At 35.2% G+C, this 27,049-nt stretch overlaps 1 protein-coding gene and 1 long non-coding RNA gene across 3 annotated transcripts in view; one reads left to right on the plus strand and one right to left on the minus strand.

Moving 5' to 3' along the window:
• The window catches only part of LOC122205622, a 20,429-nt gene extending 18,280 nt beyond the window's left edge, over positions 1–2,149 (minus strand). The window contains exons 1-2 of the long non-coding RNA XR_006196170.1: positions 1,858–2,149; positions 424–510 (exon numbers count right to left, since the gene is read on the minus strand). This is a non-coding gene — a long non-coding RNA (uncharacterized LOC122205622). The remainder of the gene's footprint in view (positions 1–423; positions 511–1,857) is intronic.
• The window catches only part of PBX3 (PBX homeobox 3), a 218,637-nt gene that overhangs the window by 95,513 nt on the left and 96,075 nt on the right, over positions 1–27,049 (plus strand). The window lies entirely within an intron of this gene.

Below are 27,049 nucleotides of genomic sequence, written 5' to 3' on the forward strand. Positions count from 1 at the left end.
CCACATTGGGCTCTGTGCTGACAGCTCAGAGCCTGGACCATGCTTCAGATTCTGTGTCTCCCTCTCTCTCTCTGCCCCTCCCCCACTCGCACTCTGTCAATTTGTCTCAAAAATAAACATTAAAAATTTTTAAAAATAAAGAATACCTAATAATATGAAAAATTTTGCTATGTTTATAAAGTTTGCTAAATTTATAAAGCAGTTTATAAAATAGTAGTGTAATGTGTTCTTAGATTTTTTTTTTCCAAGTTTTTTCATATAAGGAGAAAAAATACTGGGAAAAAAAGACCAAATATTTAAATTGTAGTTATCTCTCAGTAGTAGAAGTAGGATTCTTTACATTTTCATTATTATACTTGTCTGTATTTTTCAACTTTTCCACAAAAGTCATTTACTTGTTTTATACTTTTTTTTTTCCCTTACCATTTGTTCAAGTGAGCAAAGCATGATCTTGAAGCTGGATCTTCTCTAGTGGACTATCTTGTCCCATCTTTTAATCCACAAATTAACCTGTAGAAGAGTTGTAATTGCAGAGTTACAAATAGATCACCGCGATCTAAATTAAGTGGTATCTCCTCTAATAGCTTTTTGTGATAGGTAGGTTTCTTACTATCTTTGTACATCCAGATGCTTTGCACAGGGCCTGGCACAGAGTAGTATCAGTAAACATGTTCAATTGAACAGGAGCTAGGATAAGCTGACCTTACAGTCATTGCTGGACGTAACATGTTAATTGTTCACATCTAGTTCTTTGATGCTCCCTTACCCTGCATAAGTTACCTTGAGTGAAATATTTCCACTTCTGCTTTATAGGGCTAATAATCTCTGGTTTGGAATCTGAAGACTTTACATAGGGTAGAGTATTTTAAACCTCCCATGTTGTCTCTTGAATAATGATCAGTCGCTCTGGATTAGCATGTCACTGACCTATTATCACTTTATGATATACGGTCTCTAGATTGCACCAATCTTCCACGTTTTGTTTTTTTTAACTTGTTCTAAATTATTTTAATTTTTAGTTTTCCAGGGGGAAACTATTGTCTATATGGTTCATTTTGAAGCAGAGTCATCTCTAGTTTCTTGCACATTATTATTTTGTCTTTCCATGAAGACACCAATTGTTATGCTACTTAGGATTTTTTTCTTTAACATTTAGCACCGTGCTATTCTGATGATAGATGCTCAATAAATAGTTGTTAAATTAGTTAGAGTGTTGCTGTTGAATTATTACTAAAAAGATTAACATTGTCATGGTCAGTAATTTTTGGATGGAAGAGGTGAAAAAAATAGTCTTTTACTGCATTGTCTTCACTGAGTTGCTACTAAGTTAAAATTTACTGTGGGATTGGAAATTAAAAATTCTTTGAAATCCTGATTCATTAAAAAGTATTTACTGAGTGCCTAATATGTGGTAGGTATTGTTCTAGATGCTAGAGATTTAACAGTGAACAGAACAAATTCCTGCCTTAGAGGAACTTTACATTCTTGGGCATCTACATACGCAACTGGCTGCCATATGCATTCTATGATAATGTAACATGATTTCCGAGGAGCTATCAGCAACATCTAAAATAAAAATTGTTTATCAGAGGGGCACCTGGCTGGCTTAGTCAATAGAGCATGCAGTTCTTGATCTCAGGGGGTGGGTAGTGAGTTCAAGCCCCACATTGGGCATAAAGCTTAGTTTAAAAGCAGAAGATTAAAAAATGTATATCTGATTGATCTCGAGTAAACCATTCATTAGCTTTTGTATGGTTTCATTGCAGGTTTTGCAAAATCTTGATAGTGAGAAGAAAGGAAAAGCATTTATTGAACATTCACAGTATGCCAAGTATTCTATTAAGAATTTCTACATACCTTATTCTCATTTCACTCCTTTCAGTAGGCCTGAGAGGCAGATATTATTTCTGTTTTTATCAATGAAAACAAGAGAGGCTCAGAGATGTTAAGGAGGTTGCCGAGGATCATATAACCGATGAGTGGCAAACTTTATTCAAACGTAAGTTCTTATTCCAAAATGATTCTTCCATAAGCATTGCTGTGGAGAATATACCACAGATTTTTAGTTGTTTAGTTGAAGTTCTCAGAATGATGTATTTGCAAATATAATAGATATGATAGGGTTTCCTCAGGTGAGCTTTATTCACTGGGCTGTATTTCATATAGCAGCAGATCCATAAGGAGTCAAAGGATAATGTGGGAGTCCGTTTGTTAGGCAAAAGGTCATGTTAATGTTTCAAAGTGACTCGAGGTGCTATGTCACAATACTTAACGTGCACATTTTAAAATGGCACACATAAAGAACCAAGAGTAGGTGTTTTTCCAGTTCATCATGACCATGTTTCAGTGGTTTGAAGGTGTTCATTTCCTCCTCGCATTTTAACATTTTTGAGATTAGGATGCCTCTAACGATTCATGTCATATCATGCTGTAATTGGCAAAAAAAAATTTTTTTACATACAATAGCACATAAATTCATGAGGTGCCTTATGATTCAAACAATGGTGCCTTAGATTTGATGAAATGTAGGTATTTCTATTTTGGCAACACCCTAAGTACGTATATGCATTGTATTTCCAAAGACTCCATCAACTCTATATGAATTGCCAGATTCTTAATTTGTGTTTTTAATGGTTCAAATGTGTTAGATAAATGCTTACACTTAAGATCACCTTTGCAACTTTTAAGTGTTTACTTACTCTTCAGCATAGCTATGTTTGGATGTTTTTGGAACATCTATTCATATGCCAGCAAACTATAGGTATTATTAGATTATAGTGTATTTTGAAGAATTACATATTATATGTATATAATATATAATGATTCAAAGGAAACATCAGGCTTTTCAAGTTATTAACTCACTTTTTTGGTCTTTAAATATATATTTAGATGAGTTACTGTGATTTTTAAGATTTCAGTCTTTTTTTTTTGGTATATAATTAACACCAAAAGCAGGCAACCTACTAGAAATTAATGCAGAATTGTAACTTAAAATTTATTGACAGAAATAAAGTGAAAATGCCTAGTATTTTGAGTTTTGTTTCTTTATCTATGTCCATGAGAGTCTGCTGAATTTTCTGAATGGTGGGAGATTTGGCACAATTTTGAACATATGTATCTTTGATTTCCACATGTTCTAAGTGATGTCAAAAGTAGTTTTTGCATTGGCAGCCTGAAGGTAGACTGTGGCATTTAGCATTTAGTATCTAGGTACACAGAAAGTTCAGACTCAAGGTTGAGCAAAATGCTGAATTGTGCTTTTTTGACATGGTTTGCCTTTTGAAAATATAGTAATGATGATATTGTGTATGTTGTCTCTCATAGTGTTTCTTACATATTTTACAAATATCCCAACCACAGAAAACATTGCTATTTTCATGTAGTAGTATTTAGGTCAAGCAGTATGTGGTTCTATAAGAATTCATTGACATTATGAAAATTGCAAATTTTAAAGATTCAATAAAAATCAGGTTAGTACTATACTGGAAAATTATAATCCCTCCCCCCCCCAAGATCTTCCTGAAAAATTATAATTTATAATGCTTATCTTGTTTTTTTGCAGAAGTATAAGTAAGCACATGAATTAAGTTTATAAGCCTTATAAAAACTAAAGATAAAACTGTTTGAGAAAATCAACATTTTAAATCATGCTAAGTCTGTTCCTAGTTTTACTCATCCTCTTGCAGAGCATTGACAAAAATATGAAATTGATTTGGTTGAAGGGTGTTAAAGAGCCGACAGCCAAATGTCACAAACAATGAATGGCTGCAGTGTTGAAAAAATCAATAGGGAGGTTAAGCTGGTCTTGTGAAAGACTTGGCAGACTGCTCTGTTCCAGGAAGATATCTGTCTTCTGGCCTTGGTTGCATGATCAAAAGGAAAACTTGATAGGTTTAATGAAGGGAGATACTGTAAAACTGACAACAGAAATATAGACACTGTGGTAAACTGTAGTGCACATCAGTGAGTGGTGCTATTAGATACATTTTTCAGCCTGAAAAAATATTTATAGGTAGAGATGTCAAAAATATTAACATTCTTTTACTTTTTCATTGATTCCTCCATTAGCTAATAAATTTGCCTGAAGTAAACAAAGGTTTGCATTTGGCTAAGTGTACAGTAAGATAATACATGTAAAGGATATGATAATTACTGTATTAATTAGTAAACGGATTTTCCAAATCCATTCGTTACAACATCTAAAATCTGAATCAAAATAGATTGTCGTCATTCTCAGATTATATTTCTAAGGTATGAAGAAAAGATTAAGAGCCTAGCTAAAAAAGATAGCCATTGACTTGTCAATGAGAATAGAAAGTCTGTCATTGAAAACCAAGGTAGGATTTATGATTCATTAGTCCACCCCACAGGCCATTAGAAGATATTTTATAGAAGTATCCTCCTTTATACTTTTATTGATAAACAGTATGTTGGCCTAAAAAATACTTCACTGTGATTGTTTTGGTCAGTGCTATATATTATGAAGCCTGACATTTTAACACATAACAAATAAGATTAAGATCATGTGTCTTTGCAGTTTACTGTAGTTCATTGTTTATCAGCTTTATACCAAGTGATATTTTGTGTCTGTGTTACTTTTTCACCTGAATTTCTGGAGAACTCTTATTAGCCTCTGAAATTCATTATTTCTTGGGTGCTCACTTTGCATCTGTCATTATGCTAGGTCCTAATGTCCTTAATTAAAAGCATTTGTTTTATAAATTTAGAGATTTACAAAAATTTTTGACTTTTTTTAATAGGCAGTTCCATTGTATTTTATTAGCTATCATTAGATGCGGCAGTTTCTTTGTGTAAGTCTGTGAGTGGCTTTAAGAAAAAGAAATCATTGGTTTAAAATTCCCAAATGTGGTATTCACTTTAGAGAAGATGATATAACCTGTTTAAAAACAAATAAATAAAAAGAGAAGAAAAAAGGAAGAGATGTCTGGCAGATTTTCTGCAAGTGGACGCTGTAATAAAAATGCCCCCTACTTTGTCGGGATGGTATTTGGAGGGCTGCTGCCATATGTTACTTTCCTTTTTAGCTGGGATTATGCCATCATTATTGCTGATAAAAGCTGTTTACTGCCTTGGCAAAGGAATGATGCTTGGAGCAGTTTTGGAAACCGCCATTCAGTTTACAAAAAAGTTCATTTAGTGCCAGATGCTAGAATCCTAGGTCTTTGTTATCTTTTCCCATTATTAGATCCATCCATTGTTATTTCTTTTTTCCCTTTTATAATAGGATGTTGTCTCTCACTACCTGTTTTAATTCAAGCTGTTAATGTGGGAGGTTATCTAAATTAGTACATTCTCTGTATTATAACTGATCAGTACTAAATACAGGCAATTTGGCTTTCAGAATCATTGACTAGATTTGGAATAAGCACTGTAGTGAGAATGAGATTCCGGTTCCTAAACACTGAATGTGTTACTTTTTTAGTACGATTGCACATCAAAGGGAGGTGGGTTCAGTCTTTGAAAAACTATTGGCTGATATGCAGTCTCCCGAAGCGCTGAAGGTGGGTGTTGTTTCAGGTCAGTTTCTCACATTGTTTTTATGCTGTCCTGAAACATGTTACATAAAGTGAAACAAAATTTGATTTTTTTCCAGGAAATGTTACGTTCATAGTTGTTATAACTTTTTATGAGAGTATTTCCGAAAGGAAATTTTTCTGAAAATTTTTCAGAAACTTTTTTCTGAATTTTTCTGAAAATTTTTTCAGAAATTTTTTCAGTTGTTTTTCTGAAACTTTTCCTCTGTTTCTAAACACTGTATGTGATAGTGATTGCATGCTCAGATTACCTGCCTCAGGAATTTGTAAATGCTAATAACAAACTCTGTTTTGTTTTGTTTTTGTTAATTAGCATATAATACCATCTGCATAGACTTACTACTCTAAGTTAGTATAAGGCAAGACGATTGTTTGCTTTTAATGTTTTTTTGTCAACATTTTGTTAAGAGATGTGTATCCTTCAGTGTCTAAGTAAATTCTCTTTTTTTCTCAATTTGCAGCATTGGTTGAGTTAATGTGTATAGTGTGTGACTTACTGGCCCACCTTGAGGTCACATCATTGACCTTGGATGTGTTGGTATTGTGCTTCACCATCTTTTTCCATCCATCAGAATTTAAATTACACTTGTGACTTGAATTTAGAATTTCTTTAAGTGTAAAGAGTGACTCTTACAAATAATGTTGACACATTAGGATCTTACTGATTTATCTCAAAATATAGCCCATAGTTCTTAACGCTATGTCCCTAAGTATACTTTAATGTTATCTTTTTTGTAGGAACTGTCACCAGGAAGACAAGGTCCAAAACAGTGTAAATGCTGCAATTTTGTGTAGTCATTTTTACAAAAACAGGGTTAGCCATCTGCTAGGAAACTATACATACTTAGAACACACTGAAATACACCCAGACCTGGACGCCATAAAGGGCCCTGATAATTCAAACTTTTGGATGACTTTAGGTGGAAAGAGAAAGGAAAAACAATCTTCAAAATTATCCAAGTACAAAGTTTAATAATACAAAATTTCAATGTCAGATTGAAGTTGAAAAATTATAATCATCTGAGTAAAAGGGCTAAGGATCCCCATTAAAAGTTGTTATCATTTATGTTTATGTTGACCTTTCTTTTTCAGAATTTTTTTCATGGTTGTGAATGAATGTTTATCACTTGCTAGCTTCTTGAATTATGTATAAGTTATCACAAAAAACAAGTATTAAGGGGCACCTGGGTGGCTCAGTCGGTTAAGTGTCCAACTTCAGGTCAGGCCATGATCTCATGGCCATGGGATCAAGACCCGGTTCAAGCTCTGTGCTGCCAGCTCAGAGCCTGGAGTCTGCTTCAGATTCTGTGTGTGTGTCTCTCTCTCTTTCTCTGCTCCTCCCTTGCTCACACTCTGTCTCTCTCAAAAATAAATAAATGTTTTTTAAAAAGTATTTAAATAATACCCAGATAAAGAATTTTCAGACCATATTTTATTATTTTTTAAAATATACTTTATTGTCAAAGTGGTTTCCATACAACACCCAGTGCTCATCCCAACAAGTGCCCTCCTCCCTGCCCATCACCCACTTTCCCCTCTCCCCCAACTACCTTAGTTTGTTCTCAGTCCTTAAGATTCAGACCATATTTTAGAAAGTAGATACTTTAATGCCCAATATTAGTTAATAAATGAGCATTAATGTGAAAAACTGTGCATTATTTAAACAAGGAACATTAATTGGCTCCGATAGACTAGCCATGCACACGCACATGACACTGATAGGAATCTTTGGAGAGTACCATGCCCTGTATCAAGATAGATCTATCATTTGAGTCATGGATTTATTTTTAATTTAAAAAAATTCCAATAATCCTAAATAATTGTCTTTAAACTTGTATTTGCAAAATTGTTACTGAAAATACCACGAATTGTAGGAATTAACATTAACATTAAAACACCATCCCTGGTGATTTAAATACACTTTTATAATTGTCATTGAATGAATATGTTTGATGCATCTTAGATAACTTTAGTTGTCTCAGATTTTTCAGAGAGACTAAAAAGTTACTACTTTCTTTTCCCATTTATATGTTCATTTGTACTTAAGCATTGTCTTTTAGGACAATTGACAGCTAGATTGAGTTTAAAGAGCTTTTGTTCTGATATCACATTGCCTTGGGTTACAACCACCCCTCCTTTTATTTTTTTATTACAGTTATGACTTTGAACTAATTATTGAACTTTTTTGAAAGTTAGTTTTCTCATTATAAAAAATGTAGTAATATCTAATTTGTTTGTCAGGGTATTATGAAAAGAGCCTGTGAAAAAGTTGGTATTTGGTAAACTGTAGATATTTTTATTACCAGTGAGCTAGACTGTATCAAACATGGAGTGACCAAGTTAAATTAAGACAGCTTAATTTTCTCTTTCTGGCATATCTTCATGGAACTCTCTGGACATGAATTCTGTATCTTTTATTGGTTGAATAACTTAAAGCCATTCTATATTATTTGTAAGGTCAAACAAAGTCACCAGCAAAACTGCCACAAAACCAGGCAGAAGGGAATCAGAACTTACGTGTCGTTTTTAGTTAGGAATCAGTCCAAGAAGGCATAACTTTAATATATCTGATTTCACATAGAGCTTGTGATATTTTCATTAGCACATCTTTGCAGACCATGTTTTCCAGTTTCTTTATGCCAATAATTTAATTTATATAAATCATATAACATATAGGGGCACCTGGGTGGCTCAGGTGGTTAAACGTCTGACTCTTGATTTCAGCTCAGGTCATGATTTCACGGTTTATGGGATCAAGCCCTGCATCGGATTCCGCTGACAGCACAGAGCCTGCTTGGGATTCTCTCCTCTCTCTCTCTGTCTCTCTCTCTCTCTCTTCCCCTCCCCTGTGCATGCTTGATCTCTTTCTCTCAAAATATATAAATAAACATTCAAAAAAGAACGTCCTAAAGTCTAACAACATATTTACAAAATTTATAGAGCACTTTAACATATTCCTAGAAATGACTTCTAATATTATAAATATATTATTAATGTTTCCATTATTATATGCTTTACTAGCATTATTCTAATTAATGTTGATTTGCTTTCATTTTGAAGTTAAAGGCTTTTTCCTTTTTAAAAAATTCCTTCAAATGATAATTGATTATCTGTTCATCACATTATAGATATCATCTTGACAGTCTATCAAAATTGCTTTTACTAGGGCACAAGTGTTACTTTTGATTAACTGTGTGTGTGTGTTTTGTTGTTGTTTGGTTTTTGTTTTTGCTTTTATTGTAATTCTGTGGGGAGAATATGACTTTTTTCCTGTTTAGATAGATGCATCTAGAACCAAATGAGGGCAGTAAAGTCTAATAGAAAGCTTTACAAATGAAAGTTTTGTTTCTGTTTGTGCAATACCTTGTTCCCCCTTCATGTATCCTGGGAAATCATACTGATCAATAGTTCCCATTTCAGTACAACTGCAGCAAGCATTACAACTGTATAAAATTTACAACATTGTCTGCTGTAAATTTTAATTGGAAAAACCTTATAGCTTTGCTCTCCATCTTTGGAGGTTTAAATCTATATGATTTTTTTTTAAGTAAAAAAAAATTTACAACATAATATCATGTCATACAATTTTTATGGACATGTAATATAAATAGGACCAAAACCCTAGCCTTATTGGAAAAAAATAACTATAAAAATGTATTTTAACACTTAATGCATTCAACATCTTTGCTATAGAAACAATAGACTTGGTAAAGTAATTTAATGAGTGTTGTAAATAATTATGAACCATATCAGGCAAGGAATATTAACAGATAAATGTATTAATAAAAGATATATTTTGTGGTTTCTCTGTCTCCCATGTGAGGCCTCTTTCCGAATCAATGTGAAATACTCTATCTAGAGCTAGTGTGCTGAACTAGAAGAGGGTAAGAAAAATGTTGCTTTCTGCACAGCTTTATTTCTGTCACAGGTCAGGCTCAGAATGCTGTGTGATACAGTTATTGACTCTAATCTGGGCATAAACACAAGTCCTCAAGCACCAGTCCAATTAATAATTTGCATAATTAACACGCATATTAAATAGGGACTGGCCTTGCATCTGTATTTGCAGTGATCGGGGTAATGAGGGCTAACGGAGCGGCGCCTCGGGCCTGTGTTAGCAGACGTGTGGCAGTAGTAATTTTTGCTTGGATTGACAACTGCTAGACAAGCGGTCCCAGCATAAAGCTAAACCCCGTTTGGCAGTATTAATCGTTGACAAACTGCTCTTAAAGCTGTAACATTGTTTCTGTCAGTTGTTTGGTTTGATGTCACTGTTAGACATAATAAATCAATAGTGTCAGAATTTGGTAATGTTTATAGCTAGCAAGGTTTATTATTTCATATGACTGTCATGTACAAATAGTGGTTATCATGGCTGCCTCTAAATTATCAAAGACAGAATATTGCTTTGAATATACTTCTGTAATTCTCGTTGCAGTGAATTCTTTGCCATCTGGAAATGCTTTTGGTTGGTATGCCTGCCCAATTTCAGTGTAATATTCGTTCCTTCGTGCAGTATGGTCTGTGATTTTAAAAAGAGAATACAATTTAATTTCTTGAAAGTCAATTATGGTTTTAAATTAGGAAGATATACCTAGCTTCCTCAGCTTCACCCCCATTCAAAACTTGATGATAGTGAACATGTATGACAGAGTGCAAGGGCACCGAAATTCCTCAGAGTAGGATTTGGGTTTCAGAGGACTTCAGATATAGGTAGAAAGGAGATATTACAGACAGTATTTATAAAGAGAGTCAGCTCTTCAGAGATAACAGGTAACATTCCTTTTCTCTCCACCCTTCCCACAGATCATCTCTCCAGAAGTTGTAACATTTGTGTTATGCTTTCTCACACCCGATACCACTTATAGAATATTTTAAGATTGTTTTCTTCATTCAGATTTCAAAAACGTTTCCTTAAAAATTATATAAACGTGTGCTGTTATCTTTACTGTCATTTCCTTAAAACAGTCCTGTTGGTGGTACTCTTGGTGGAGTAGAATTTTATGTGTGAAACTGCTAGCTAATGTACACGTGTTTATCATGTAGCTGTAACATGTTAATGATAAACTATAGTAAAATATTAAAGGCTGTTTCTAGTGACTTGGACTGAATTTCTGTATCTCTCTGTAGCATTTTGATTTTTCAACTAAAAATGTATGTAAATACATTATGAGCAAATTAAGGGATTTTATGATCTGCCAAGATATTTTCTTTGGCAAACAAATAGGCACTTTTAAATTATGAGCATAAAAGGTATATCAGTTCAGAAAAGGTGGAGGGATGCCTGGGTGGCTCAGTCAGTTAAGTGTTTGACTCTTGATTTCGGCTCACAGTTTGTGAGATCGAACCCTGTGTAGGGTTCTGTGCTCACAGCGCAGAGCCTGCTTGGAATTCTCTCTCCCTCACCCTCTGCTCTTCTCCCACTCGCATGCGTGTGTACATGTGCTGAAGTACTCTCTCAAAATAAATAAACATTTAAAAAAACGTGGAGTTATTTGGAGTGGGGCTGACCTTCTTTGCTGTAGAAATGTTCCCACTTAAAAAAGGGAACATGCATATATTATTTCAGGAAATTTTTAGTCCATGGGCAAATTAATATTAAGTTCTGAGTATTATACAAGCTTTTAGTAAGCATTCAATTAAAAACATGGCTATCCATTGTACCTCTCATTTACCCATGATACCATTTAAGCTACAATTTCAAAGCTTACTGCCCATCTTTTGTATGCTGACACATGGGCATATTTTATATATGTTAGCATAATGCTACAAGGAAACTGCCTCTGAACAGTAGCAGGGGGTTTTCAGGATATGAAAGTAATATGACAATTTTTTTTTTTTTTAAATCAGTGCACTTAAATGAATGGAGTTATAAGTCAAACTTATTTCTAGAAAGTAAATGCATATTCTATTTTGGGAAGCCCTACTTTTGATTTTGGCCATCCTGCTGAATATCTTTAATGGTGCCAAATAGAAATTGATAGTTAGAGATGACTGTAACTCAAATGAGGTTTGTGACCATTCCTTCTGCCTATCAAGAAGTCTAAGGCGGGGCACCTGGGTGGCTCAGTCAGTTAAGTATCTGACTTTAGCTCAGGTCATGATCTCGCCATTCAGAGTCCAAGCCCTGTGTCGGACTCTGTGCTAACAACTTGGAGCCTGGAGCCTGCTTCAGATGTTGTGTCTCCCTCTCTCTCTGCCCCTCCTCTCTTCATGCTCTGTCTCTGTCTCTCAAAAATAGACATTAAAAAAGAAAAAAAAAAGAAGTCTAAGGCTTTGCATGTTTGCAGTCAGAGGTCAAGTAACCCATGGGAGGTGATGGGGAGTAGTAGAGAGAGAGAAATGGTAGTTGGGGATAGGCCAAGGTTACAGAGATGGTACAATGAGGCAGAATGATTAGATTCTTTTTCATTTTTTAGGTCTCAGTTTAAATGTCACTTCTTTGGAGAGACTTTTTTCAACCACTCTTGCTAAAAATAGATCTTCTCTGTTATTCTACGACTCCCTCTTTCATAGAATTTACCACAATTCTAATTTTTTTTTCTTTTACTCCGTGGCCCCTGAAAATAGGGAGCATATCTGCTTTGCCATTATACTCTTCAGAGGGAAAGGTAATGAAGAACATGTCTACTATAAGACCTCAGAAGGGTAAGATAGGGAATTTGAAGAAGGGACTTAATATTTCTTTAACATGAGCTTTGTGCTTACGTTTGGTAGTACATATACTCTTATCTCCTTAGAATAATCTTTTTAAAAAAATATTTTAATGTTTATTTATTTTTGAGAGACAGAGTATGAGCAGGGGAGGGACAGAGAGAGAGGGAGACACAGAATTCGAAGCAGGGTCCAGGCTCTAAGCTGTCAGCACAGAGCCCAATGCTGGGCTTGAACTCACGAACTGTGAGATCATGACCTGAGCTGAAGTCAGATGCTTAACTGACTGAGCCACCCAGGCGCCCCTCTCCTTAGAATAATCTTATCTGGTAGTTATTAATATTTCCATTTTGTAGATGAATAAATGGAAGCTCAGAAAAGCAAAGTGACCTGCTAGAGATCGCACAAGTAGTAAGTGGCTGAGCTGCGATTTGAACCATATTTTTGTAATTCCATCCCACAGGATACCACATTACCCAGCCTTGTGCAATGTGTTGTTGTGGTCATTATCAAAGGCAATCAACACACTTGTAATGGAACGTCTAAGCAGGATTGGGTATTCAGCTACGAGTACATGGCACACATTTATAGTGAGCCCTGACTTCAAAGTTCTGCTATTGCTTCTAGCCTTATTTTCTAGAATAAGCATAGGGACGATGAACATGTGTGTTATATCAGCAAAGATAAGCTTGGTGAGCCTTTCTTAACTAAGGTTGGCCTGTTGTCATTCCTGTGCTAGAATGGTACTAACTATGTACCATTCTTGGGGGAATTGTAGTCAGCTAATTTTCTGTGAGGCTTAATTCTCTGTGGAACCCCAGCTGAGAAAGGCTGTTAGGTTATAACACTGAAAAAAAACAGCCTCCAAATCTTTATAGCTTCAAGACAACAAACTATATCCATTGTATGTCTGTGGGTGGCTGAGTTAGGAAAAGCCATCTAGTCTTTCCTACTGTGTCTTTTTTTACTACTCAACATGGCTTCACTTCTGTGTGGGTTTTCCCCCCACCAAGCAATTCTCTGCAACACCAGCTGGGTGTCCTACAATTTAACTCAATTTTGACACTATCCACCTTTACATCCCACAAGTTAGATCCTGCAAGAATGCTCCCACCCCATTTCAGATGCCAATTCCAAGTCCAGATTGTCTCCTGTGCTTCTAGACTGATCAACTATAAATCAGAGGTTCCCATGACCCCCTCCTTGAGTTCAGTTCCTCTGCTAGAACTACTCACAGAACTCTGGAAAACAGTTACTTATGTTTACCAGTTTATTAAAGGATATGATAAGGGTGACAGATGGTCAGGTTAAGAGATACATAGGGTGAGGTCTGGGAGGTTCCTGAGTGCAAGAACTTCTCTGTCCTTGTGGAATTGAGGTATATCATCCTCCTGGTATGTGAATGTGTTCAACAATCTGAAAGCTCTCTGAACCCCAGATTTTAGGGATTTTTATAACATAGGATGATAAATCATTAATTCCATTTCCTGTCCATCTCCTCTCTCTGGGGAAGTGGAGTGGTGGAGGGGCAGAGCTGAAAATTCTAAGCTTCTAATTATGGCTTGCTCTTTTTGTGACGAGCACCAATCCAGAAGCCCATCTAGAGTCACATCATTAGAACAAAAGATGCTTCTATCGTTTATGAATTTATAAGGGCTTCCGAAGCCCTGTATCAGGGACCACAATCAAGAGCCAAATATTAGAATAATAGATGCACCTAGTGCTTTTGTCACTTAGGAAAATATAAGGTTTTTAGGAACTCTATGCCAAGAACTGGGTGCAGATACTAATATATATATTTCTAATTAGTTCACAGTATTTCTATTGTAGTCACATAGCACCTAGGCTAACAGTGCAGCCACCATCTCTCAGACATTGTCATTTGTCTTCCCAGAAGGAAAGCAGTTTTGGGGATGTTGTCCTGCCAGCAATTTAAGGTAGTTCAGAAGTAACAGTTGTTCATAACTCTTGCTTACAAAGTTTTGGCCGCAGTCACATAGCTGACCACAAGGGGCCAGGGAGTGCAATCTTAGCATGTGCCTGGAGGGAGAGGAGACCTGGATGTCAGTGAGCACTACTAATGACATTCACAATTAGCCACAGTAGGAACTAAAGAATTCTAGGTAGCCAGTGAGAGTATTGCTACTGTGATTAAATCTGGATAGTTTGAAAGTCCGGTGGCTAATCAAGTGTGTTTGTGCACTGGGAAAATTAGGAAGAAAGGTTCCAGGAAAGAAAAATGACTGTTAAAATGGTCTGCGGAGTACATTTAAAGATGCTCAGCTTCATTAGCCATCACAACAGCTCTTGTACAATTTCCTCTGTTCTCTTAATACTGAACTTTGCCCAGGTGTTTATTTTCTTTTCCTTTTTTACTAATCACACTCTTAAGAAAAATATTTTTTTTCTAATTATATAAATGCGCCAGTAAGAACTTTTTAGTTCCGAAGTAGGTATTGTTGTTTGAACTCAAGAAGTCCTTATCTCCTTAAAGAAGCAAGTAACAATGAGGAACGTGGATTATAAAACAGTAGAGAGTGTTGCAAAGTGGGTTCCATGGAACAAATGTTCTGAAAGATGGTGTGGAAGGTATTTTGGTAATCATTTATCAGTGCATATACTGTGGCTGTCTGACATGCCTTAGATTATAGAGGACACAGCTAGGAATGACGTGAGGCATCATTTGGTCTAAACTTCTTGCTTAGAAATGGGCAAATTGGATCTCAGAGTTAAGTGACTTGCCTGTGCTCAGGCAAGTTTTGTCTGTGCTCATAGCTAGTTTTGTCTTTCACTTTTGCCATTTGTACATGCATGACAATGATACTAACATTTATTGTGCTGGCACTGTTCTGAGTACTTATTATGTACACATCCATTTAAATTGGCTAACTTGTGGCCACACCAGCATCTGAACCCAGACCTTCTGGCTCTGGAACCTCTTCATGGTAAAAAATCCTTAGAATTGGTTGATTTCATCACTGTGAGTAAAAGTGATTTTCCATAAGGCCAGATGGCTCAAGGAAACTACCCAACTTCATTCTCTTAAAAAGAAGAGGTCATGTTTCCTGTTTCCTGGAGAGCGAGTCAGTAGCTATTACTGACATTTGAATATGCTCTTACATTAGGCCTAACCCATGTATCTTTATGAAAAGAAATTCAATAATCCAAGAGAAAATAATTGTATTTCTTAGGGAATTTCTCTAGTATCTTTATAACAGTATTTGTTCTAAATTATAGATTGTAGCCTTATCTGCAGTACTTCATTAGATAGATGAAAATATAAGCTTCTTTCCATAATAATTCCGGTTTAGTATGATTTATAAAATTATTATTAGTATGTTTAAATGGTAATCTGGATGTTTCTAGCTTCTCTAAATGAGCACGAACTCTATTCCGATAGCCCTTAAGGGACTTTCAGTAATAAGGAAGAACTGATCTGATTTTTTTTTTTTTTTTTGGCATAACATTTCTCTTTTCAAAAGATCCCAATGCACCTCATAAATGGGAGGATGGTGTCACCCATCTGGCGCACTAAACGCATTATGTCAGATGTACTATAAAATAGCTAAGGATTGGAACAGATAAAGATTACCTAGTCTTACCTATAGAAGAATGTGTGAAATTGTCATTAGCTGCTAGTCTGTTTCTATAAGTGGTTGGTGTGAGAAGACCTCTATGAATCATATAGTTAAATTAGGCTTAGGGCATATGTCAGGAAAATGTATGTTGTGTGTGTTACTTACCTGCCCACCAGCTTGCCTTCCTGTCCTATTTTTTGTCTTCCAAAAAGAAAACAGTTTTACCTTTTTCTGATCACAAAATTGTCTTTGTTTATTGTTAAAATATCTTTTTAAATTTATTTCCTTATTTTTTATTAGATTTATTATTTTTAAAATTTTATTATTATTATTTTTTAATTTATATCCAAATTAGTTAGCATATAGTGCAACAATGATTTCAGGGGTAGATTCCTTAATGCCCCTTACCCATTTAGCCCATCCCCCCTCCCACAACCCCTCCAGTAACCCTCAGTTTGTTCTCCATATTTATGAGTCTCTTCTGGTTTGTCCCCCTCCCTGTTTTTATATTAGTTTTGTTTCCCTTCCCTTATGTTCATCTGTTTTGTCTCTTAAAGTCCTCATATAAGTGAAGTCATATGATTTTTGTCTTTCTCTGGCTGACTAATTTCACTTCGCATAATACCCTCCAGTTCCATCCACGTAGTTGCAAATGGCAAGATTTCATTCTTTTTGATTGCTGAGTAATACTCCATTGTATATATATATACCACATCTTCTTTATCCATTTATCCATCGATGGACATTTGGGCTCTTTCCATCCTTTGGCTATTGTTGATAATGCTGCTATAAACATGGGGGTGCATGTGTCCCTTCGAAACAGCACACCTGTATCCCTTGGATAAATGTCTAGTAGTGCAATTACTGGGTTGTAGGGTAGTTCTATTTTTAGTTTTTTGAGGAACCGCCATACTGTTTTCCAGAGTGGCTGCACCAGCTTGCATTCCCATATTGTTAAAATATTTAAACAACTCTGAAAAGTATAAAGAGAAAAGTAGCAGTGACTTAAATTCCCACTACTCAGAGATAATCACTCTTCCACATACTGGTAAACACTTACATGTATGTATTATTTTTCCAAAACAAGTTCATTATACTGTTGGATATCTGGCATCTTTTACTGAATAATACATTATGGCCATCTTTTCATGTTAGCAAGTGTAGCTCTACGTCATCCTATTTATGTGGCTACATAATATTCCATGATGCCTTTTCCACCAGTTTTATCATGTATTATACATGTGCTGTAATCACAAATATGTCTTTAATTACTTTATACTTTTTTGGAGGGCTTAATTTAAAATATAGCATTATCAGGTGCTTGTGTGGTTAAGCACCCAACACTTGAGTTGGGTTAAGCGCCCAACACTTGAGTTGGGTTCAGGTCATGATCTCATGGTTCATGGGGTTGAGCTCCACATTGAGTTCTGTGCTGGCAGCATAGGGCCTGCTTGGGATTTTCTCTTTACTTCTCTGTCTGCTCTCTGCCCCTTACCCACCTGCATTCTCTCTCAAAAATAAAATAAACACAAAAAAAATGGATGGTATTATCCTCAAATGGAAGTTAAATTCATTCATCTAATTATTATTTATTGAATGTTTACCATATGTTAATCACTGTTTGAGGAACTTAAAATATATCTGCTGCCCTTGTGGAATTTATATTCTAGTGAAAAAACAAGTAACGTTATATGACATGTTAAAATAGGTGAATAAAGACAACTCTGCCTAGATTGCAAGAGGAGACCAGAGAAGCAGTCATATTGGCTGTTTTATTAGAGGATGGGTAAAGTTGCCAGAGGCCTCTGTATGTGTCCAGGAAGGTGGAAGATGTATCGTTTTCAGCTTCTATATCTCGTTTCCAGTTAACAGGGTCATGCTTTGTTCTAAAAAGGCAGATATTGTTTGTAACTTTGCTATAATGCAATATATTTCTACTTTAAGAATTTTTAAAATTTCAGAAATGTCAACAGTTACTTCTCTTGAAAATATTTGTATTCGTGCTTCATAGTATTCAGTGCTATACTTTGGTGATTTCCATATGATACCAAAGTACTTAATTTGCTGACTTTATGATTGGGTTCCTAAGTCCTTTGTCTGACTTGAGTTTTCCTCATAATAATTCATCTATAAAGGGGTGAATTGATTTTTATGGCTATCTTAGGTAAACACAAGATAATACCCTCTACATGTAATTACAAAGCAGTTACAGTGGCAAATCTAAGATCTTGTGACATCCATTATAGAGATCTCATAATTTTCCTCAATGATCATTTTTTAAAATATCACCATGAAAGAATTTGAAAGCAAGCTCAAGAAATACAGTTTAACAGTCATACAAGTGACGAATTGTCATCCTAGATTGATGTCTGTGGGACCTTTCACCTGAGATGTGTCCTTGGTCCTACCCAAAGTAGTTTTTTTATTTTTATTTATTTATTTTTTTAATGTTTTGTTTTATTTTTGAGAGACAGAGACAGAGCATGAGTGGGGAAGAAGCAGAGAGAGAGGGAGACAAAGAATCTGAAGCAGGCTCCAGGCTCCGAGCCATCAGCACAGAGCCTGACGTGGGGCCCGAACCCACAAACCATGAGATCATGACCTGAACTGAAGTCGGACGCTTAACCAACTAAGCCACCCAGGCGCCCCCCAAAGTAGCTTTTTTAAAATATCAATTGTTTTGATAGAAAGTTAGAAGACATGGGTAATATTTTCAAGGTATGTGTTACTAGAGGAAATAGCTGTTCAATAATAAAACTAAGACTCCTAAACAAAACAAAATTTAATAACTTCTAATATTGGACCCAAATCAACTGTAATAATGATATTGATTGCCATATTGATGCCTCCTGTGTCCCAGGCACTGTGCCTAGCATCTTGTATGAACTTTCTTATTCAATTTGTGTAAGAACTCTATGAGATAGGTACTGTTATTATACCCGTTTTACAAAGACAACCAAACTGGAGATGTTACATTGATTTTATTAAATTTCTAATCTAAGGCCATACATTTACATTAAAAAAAAATAGATTGTGTTCATTTTCTGACCATATTGCAGATTGAGTGTAAGGAAAAACTTTGTCTGGTAGAGAACACTTAAAATGCTGGCTAGAAATAACTTTCTTTCCAAAGCATGATTGTGAACTGGTAGTGAAGTAAGGAGACAGTGGCTAGAAAGAAGGATAGAGAATGAGTCCACAGATATAAGAACTGACATTTGTTCTGGCAGGAATAGAGAGGGTTGGAGGGTGAGGGAATGTCTGCCGATCTTGGTGACCTGGAATATAGGTTTTCGAGGGCCAGATGCAGCTTAAGAAACAAAATCAGAGATCTTCACATGAAGCCAGAATTCTTAAAAGGTGAGTATTCTGCAAGTGAACTTGCTCTTGGCTCTAGATAGGACGGGCCTGAAAACTCCTAGCCATAACCTACATTCAACTGATTTGAGGATGGAATTCCCATTGCCTTCCTGTCTCAAAAAAATTCCAAGCTGAAAATTTAGTTTGAAGTGAGTTATTCGTGCTCCCAGGCATTTGTAAAATGTGCATCTTCTCTGAAAGAAAGCATTTAGACTTGGATGTCACAGAATTTATGAAGGTGAGTTTTTGAGGGACATGGGTTCACAATTAAAAAAGAAAAAGAAGTACCTGAGTAAAAGAGCCACTGTGATTAAGAGTTAGCAGAAGTATAATACTGCAGAATTAGGCTCACAAAGACTGAAGCTATTTAATATGAACAAATATAACAAATAAAATCACTATGTTTAAAGAATTAAAGAAATTAAAAGAAAATAGGGCACCATTAAACTTAATAACACAGATGTAGAAAACAAAGAAAATTCGTAGAATAGACATGGCTTAAGGAGAGCATTAGTGAAATAGAAGACAGATACGAAGAAATTACCCAGAATACAGCACAGAGAAGGGATAGAAAATATGAAAGAAAAAAAAAAGATTAAGAGGATAAAGTAAGAAAGCCCAACAAACATTCAGTCTATAGTTTCAGAAGTAAAGAATAGAAAGATTGGAGAAGAAGCAATATTCAAAGATATTTAATTAATAATGTGTCAGAACTGATGAAATATGAACATTCAGATTCAGGTAGCCCAGTGAATTCTAGGGGTAAATGGAAAGACATCGTCACTGACATATGCCACAATAAAACTTTAGAACTGCAAAGATTAAAAAAATTTGAAATCAGCTGGAGGAAAAAGGAACAGTGAATAAACATAGCTAACTTTTCAATAAGACCAGTTCAAGCCAGAAGGCAGTGAAATAACTTCAAAGTGCTGAGAACAAATAACTAGAATTGTCAACCTAGAATTGTCTACTCATTGAAAATATCTGGAACATGGGCAAAATAAAGGTGTTTTCAGACATAAAGTTAAAAATGTTCACTACTAATAGAATTCCACCAAAGGAATTTCTAAAAGATATATTTTTTAAAAAGGAAAAAAAATCCCCAGGATGAATGTCTGAAAAATAAGAATAGCGATGGTAATTATAATAAGTATTGACTATATAAAATAATTTTGTGTGTATTAAAAAGTTAAGATAGCTTTAACTGGATGTAAGTTGAGAAGATATGATCAGAGTTAAGGCATTGTAAGGTCCTTTTATAAAGGTGTTCATTAGCAAGGAAATACAAATTAAAACAACAGTGAGATATCGTGTACACAACCCCTGATTGGTAAAAAATAAAAAGTCTTACAAAATCAAGTTTTGGTGAAGATGTGGATGAACTGGAAGTTTTATTCACTGGTGATTATGTAAATTGGCATCACCACCTTAGAAAGTATTTGTTGTTGCTTGGCAAAATTTAAGATGGATAGAGTGAGAGCGGAAGGAAGGAAGGAAGGAAGGAAGGAAGGAAGGAAGGAAGGAGGAATTAAGTCTTGAAAACTCACGTGTATACCAGAGACCTTTACGAGATTGTTCAGAGCATTATTGTAAACTATAGATAAAAACTGGAAACAACTCAAATGTTGATCAATAATAAAATAGATACATAAACTGGGGTTTATGCTGATGATAGAATGCCACACAACAATAACTATGAGTGAACTGTTGCTACATTCAAGAACATAGATGGATATCACACATATTATGTTGAATAAAAGAGGCAAGACGTAAAAGAAAACATACAGTATAATTCCATTTATATAGAGATTTGAAAACAGGAAAATTGGAGCTGTATTGCTAGGGCTGCACGGAGATGACAATAATACCTTTTAAAGTATTTAAAATACTAAATAAAACGAGGAACAGCTTATCACAAAAGTCAGGATAGTGAGCAGAGCTTCAGTAGGGTAGCCTCTGGCTACATGTGTCTATAAGAGTATTTGAAATGCAAGTGCTCAGAATTGAGATGTGCTAGAAGTGTAACATATATTGGATTTCAGAGGCCTTAAAAATAAAAAGAATATATAATACCTCCATAATAGAAATTTATAGTGGTTACATATTATAATGGTAATATTTTGTATATATTTAGTTAAATGAAATACATTAAAATTTAATTTCATCTGTTTTGTTTGGTTTTACATTAAAAAAATGTGGCTTCTAGAAAATTTGAATTCTCTGTGGCTGTCATTACATTCCAATTGGACACAGCTGCTCTAGAGGCTGAGGTCAGAGTTGAGATTGGTACGAGACCAAGGGTTCCTTCTGTGAAGGTGGCAAAGTTATGTTGCCTAGGTGGTGGTTACAAGGGGGTTACTATATAATTATTCATTTACCTGTGTGTCTATATATACACATCTGGTGTGTAAAATGCATATTTCTGTTTATGTGCCTTAAAATTTAAAAAAATGCTTCTAAGATATTGATATTAATAGACCTTATATAGTAATCATTTAAAAAACTGAAGTAGATGGTATAGCCTCCAGAGTAATAAAGGAAGAAAAATGAATGGAAGGGGCAGGAAAAAAAAAATACAATTCATTCAGTCCAAAAGAATGCAGGAAAGGAGAAATATAGAAGAAACAGAAGTAGGATAAATATAAGTCATAAAATGAGTTGGGAGACATAATTCCAAATATACCTTATAAAAGGACTTGAAAAGGTTAAAGATTAAAATAGTAAAGAAAAAATATAAAGATTAACCAAGAGTACTAAGCAGGTATCAAACAAACATCTAAACAAGAAAAAAAACCGACCAACTTATTTATTTATGAGATACACATAATACAAAAGGACACAGAAAGGTTGATGGTAAAAGGATGGAAAAAGATGGACCAAGCGACTATTAACAGAAGGAAAGCTACAATAGCTATATGGTAACAGATAAAATAAACTTGAAGGTCAAAGGGAAAATGCATTTCTAGAGATAAAGAGGGTCACTATATAGATAAATGGTTTACTTTGTCAGGAAAATTGTAACAAGCCGAAAATTATATATGCCTAAGAACATAGCTTCAAAACTATAAAGCAAATATTGGAGAAATAAATTCGGAGTCGATGTGGGAGATTTTAACATATCCCTATGAGGCAATGATAAAACAGACAAAAAAAAAATTCTGTAGGTATATAGTAGAGTTTAAAAAATACAACTAACAAGCTGGACTTTGGAAGTGTAGAGAATATATCCCTAGCAACTGCAGAATACATATTCTTTTCAAGCATACGTAGGAACAATCTTTAAAACTTAATCATGAATCAAGCTTCAACAAATTGAAAAGAAACAACATCACAAGTCCCATATGCTGTTATGATGAAACAAGTGATTAGAAATCAACAAAAAAAATCTAAAAATAAAATAACCCCTACAATATTTAGACATTTAAAAACATTCTAAATCATTCTGCAGTCAAGGAAGAAATTGTAAGGTAAATTGTAAAATTTTAAAACTAATTTGAAATGATAAAGGTACTGCTAGTTATAATAACAAAATGTATGGGATATAACTAAAGCTTTATATTCAACTTTTTAGCTTGAAATGCTTACAAATTTAGAAGAAGGAAAAGGAAAAAAAAAGAAGGAAAAGAGAGATGAAGCACAAATAAATAATACTGGATTTGAAAAGAAGGATAAAATGTGGCAGAGATTAAAAAGGAAAAAAAAGGACATTTTGTCAATATATTTAACATGTTAGGGAAGTGGAGTATTTTTTTAATTTAATTAATTTTTTACTCAATTTACATACAAGTTAGCGTATAGTGCAACAATGATTTCAGGAGTAGATTCCTTAATGCCCCTTACCCATTTAGCCCATCCCCCCCTCCCACAACCCCTCCAGTTACCCTCTGTTCTCCATAGTTAAGAGTCTCCTATGTTTTGTCCCCCTCCCTGTTTTTATATTATTTTTGCTTCCGTTCCCTTATGTTAATCTGTTTTGTATCTTAAAGCCCTCATATGAGTGAAGTCTTTTGATATTTGTCTTGCTATGACTGACTAATTTCACTTAGTGTAATACCCTCTAGTTCCATCCATGTAGTTGCAAATGGCAAGATTTCATTCTTTTTGATTGCCGAGTAATATTCCATTGTATATATAGACCACATCTTCTTTATCCATTCATCCATCGATGGATATTTGAGTTCTTTCCATACTTTGGCTATTGTTGATAGTGCTGCTATAAACATGGGGGGGGGGGTGCATGTGCCCTTTTGAAACAGCATTCCTGTATCCCTTGGTTAAATACCTAGTAGTGCAATTGCTAGGTCATAGGGCAGTCTATTTTTAATTTTTTGACGAACCTCCATACTGTTTTCCAGAGTGGCTGCAACAGTTTACATTCCCACCAGCAAAAGAGATCCTCTTCTCCATATCCTTGCCAACATCTGTTGTTGCCTGAGTTGTTCATGTTAGCCATTCTGACAGGTGTGAGGTGGTATCTCATTGTGGTATTGATTTCTATTTCCCTGATGATGAATGATGTTGAGCATTTTTTCATGTGTCGGTTGGCCATCTGGGTATCTTCTTTGGAGAAGTGTCTATTCATGTCTTCTGCCCATTTCTTCACTGGATTATTTGTTTTTTGGGTGTTGAGTTTGATAAGTTCTTTACAGATTTTGGATACTAACTCTTTATCAGATATGTCGTTTGCAAATATCTTCTCCCATTCCATTGGTTGCCTTTTAGTTTTGCTGTGAAATGGAATATTAATGGAAATAATACACATTACCAAACCTTATTCAAAATGTAGCAAATGTACACAGTCTTAAAAAATCATTAACTAAATTGAACAAATAGTTTAAATTTTGTTAGAAAACATTAGAACCAGAGGGTTTTTTTTAATTTTTATTTTTTAATGTTTATTTATTTTTGAGAGAGACAGAGACAGAGCATGAGCAGGGGAGTGGCAGAGAGAGGGGGAGACACAAATCTGAAGCAGACTCTGGGCTCTGAGATTTCAGCACAGAGCTGAACATGGGGCTTGAACTGAGAGCCACGAGATCATGACCTGAGCTGAAGTCAGACGCTCAACTGACTGAGCCTCCCAGGTGCCCCAGGACCAGAAGGTTTTGTGAGTTCTGAACGTTCAAGAAAGGTATAATTTCAGTCTTTTACAAAGTATACACTGTTGCAAACAGAAGTATACTCTTCAACCAGTTATATAACACTAATAGTGAAACAGGTTGGTATCAGTATAAGAAAGAAAAATGATAGGGCAGTCTCATTCATAAACAAAGGTGGAAAAAAAATGATAGGGCAGTCTCATTCATAAACAAAGGTGGAAAAACTAAACAAAATACTATATTACCAAACAGAGTCTTGTGCACAGATACGTACTATATCAAGACCAGTTTCAGCTTACATCATTCATGCAAGATTGGGTTATCATTAGAAACATCAGTAAAGATATAGGACTTGGACAACACTGTCAACCAACTTGACTTAATTGACATTTTCTTCTACTCAGTAACAGCAGTATGTGTTCAAGTACACATGGAATACTCACCAAGAAAGGATGCATAAAATGAATGTCAGTTAACTGAAAATTCTGAATGTTGGCAAGAATATGGAGCAACAGAAACTCTCATGTTGTTAGTAGGAATATAAATTGGCACAACATTGGAAAATAACTTGGCAGTATCTTGTAAAGTTGAAGATTGGCACACACTATAAACTAGCAGCTCCATTCTTAGGTATATGTTCTAGAGAAAAGCTTACACATGTGTATCTAGAGACATGTACAGTTGACCCTTGAACAGCACAGGGATTAGGGGCAACAATGCCTGAAGCCATTTATACCTTTTGACTCTCCCAAAATTTTACTAATAGCCTATTGACCAGAATCCTTACTGATAACATGCGCAGTCAACTTAACACATATTTTGTATGTTGTAAGTATCATACGCTGTATTCTTACAATAACGTAAGCTAGAGAAAACAAAACATTATTAAGAAAATCATAAGAGAAAATACATTTACACTACTGTACTATAAAAAAGCCATGCATAATTTGACCCCCACAGTTCGAACGTGTGTTGTTCAAAGGTCAAATGTATTTGAATGTCCGTAGCAGCTTTGTTTCTAATAGAAGAGGGGGAAGTAACTCCCCTCAAGTCCATCAATTGCTTAATGTATAAATAAGTTGTTTTACATTCATTCAGTTATATATATAATGCAGTTTTGACATAATATAGATGGCAACGGACAGGAGACTTTTGCTTCTGGCTATAACTAAGACACATATGTATCTCTCTGGCCCATGCGTTAGTTTCTCTCTGGGGTACATAGAACTCCTAGGTTCTAGTGTGTTCGCATTTAGAAAGTAGTGCTAAATTTCCCTTCAGAAGAGTAACTAACCCATTTGCATTTTTCCCACTCTTCTCATTTTTAAGTGCTTATTTTTGTTTTATAATTGGGATCACTTATTTTTACAATATTGTGGGGTTTTTTTCTCATGAGTACTACAATGTAAACACTTTTCATGTTAGCATTTAAAAAAATAATTTTATTGACTTCATAATATTTTGTTGAGTGACTATATTGTTGCTTACTTAACCATTCTATATTTATATGTTTTGTGTCTATCTGTGAAGACTTTGGTGAGGATGGGGTCAGTTCATAGACATCAACTATTTGAAAGATATTATATAATGAGAAAAGGAGCCTTTTTATATTTACAGTGAGCAGAATTAAACTTGGTGAGCTATAGGAAACAGATGGGGCTGAACCAGAATAAGGACTGATACCCACTGTCAGCAAAACTAGAGAGATGTTTTTGGAGCTAATGAGAACTCCTACACCAGCTAAAGGTGGGTAGAACCGCTTGGTAGAAATAGGAAGCTTCAAGTATTTACTTGAAGGATTGGGTTTCATGGCATTCCAACCCTGAATTTAGTATGCCCATGTTATACCTCAAGTTGAAGGCAGATCCTGTTGGCCTTCCTTAAAAACACTTCGGTTAAGCATCTGACTTTGTCTCAGGTCATGATTTCACAGTTCGGGGGTTCAAGCCCTGTGTCTAGCTCTGTGCTGACAGCTCAGAGCCTAGAGCCTGCATCAGATTCTGTGTCTTCTTCTCTCTCTGCCCCTCCCCTGCTTGCACTCTGTCTCTCTCTCTGTCTCTCAAAAATAAACATTGAAAAAAAAAAAACCAAACATTTCTTACATCTGTCCTTTTCTTTTTGGTCTCAGAATCTCCCATCATCTTTTGCCTGAATTACTGCAGTAACCTCCTAACCAGAACTCTTGATTCTAATTCTTGGTTCAATCTTGTTAATATTCTGCTGCCAGATTGTTTTGCAATAGAAAGGCCTATGATACTGTATGTCATGATACTCAAACCTTTAATTATTCCCTATTGCCTCTAAGGTAACGCTCAAATTTTTTAACCTGCAATTCTTGGCTGCTGATAAATTGGACCTCCATTCTTTTATTCATTCAACCACCATTTATTGAGCACTAACTCTTTGCCAAGGACTATGTTAGATGCTGGTAAATAGATGAATAAGATAAATCACTATGCCCAATAAGAGTAAGTTCCAAAGATCTGGGAAGGTGGGCTTGGAACAAGTTTTTGTTTGTTTGTTCATTTATTTTAAAGGAGAAGTAAAGGGTTTTTGAAGAAAAACTCATTTAGAAGACTGCTAACCTGGTTTAGAGACTCAGAGAAAGCTTGGCTTCTACCACTCCCCTGGAAGAACTTTCTGTCCTAGTGAGACTGGCCTGTTTTCTTTCTTTTAGTACACTTGGTTAATTTCTGCCTCCTGGTGTAGTTTTTTATTTCTAATACGAAAAATGTTCATACCATCTCCCATACTGTACTTTCAAGGTAGGTCACATTCCATAGCTTCCTCTACTCAGTGTGCT

The sequence above is a fragment of the Panthera leo genome, chromosome D4 (genome assembly GCF_018350215.1).
Source record: "Panthera leo isolate Ple1 chromosome D4, P.leo_Ple1_pat1.1, whole genome shotgun sequence".
Classification (NCBI taxonomy): Eukaryota; Metazoa; Chordata; class Mammalia; order Carnivora; family Felidae; genus Panthera; species Panthera leo.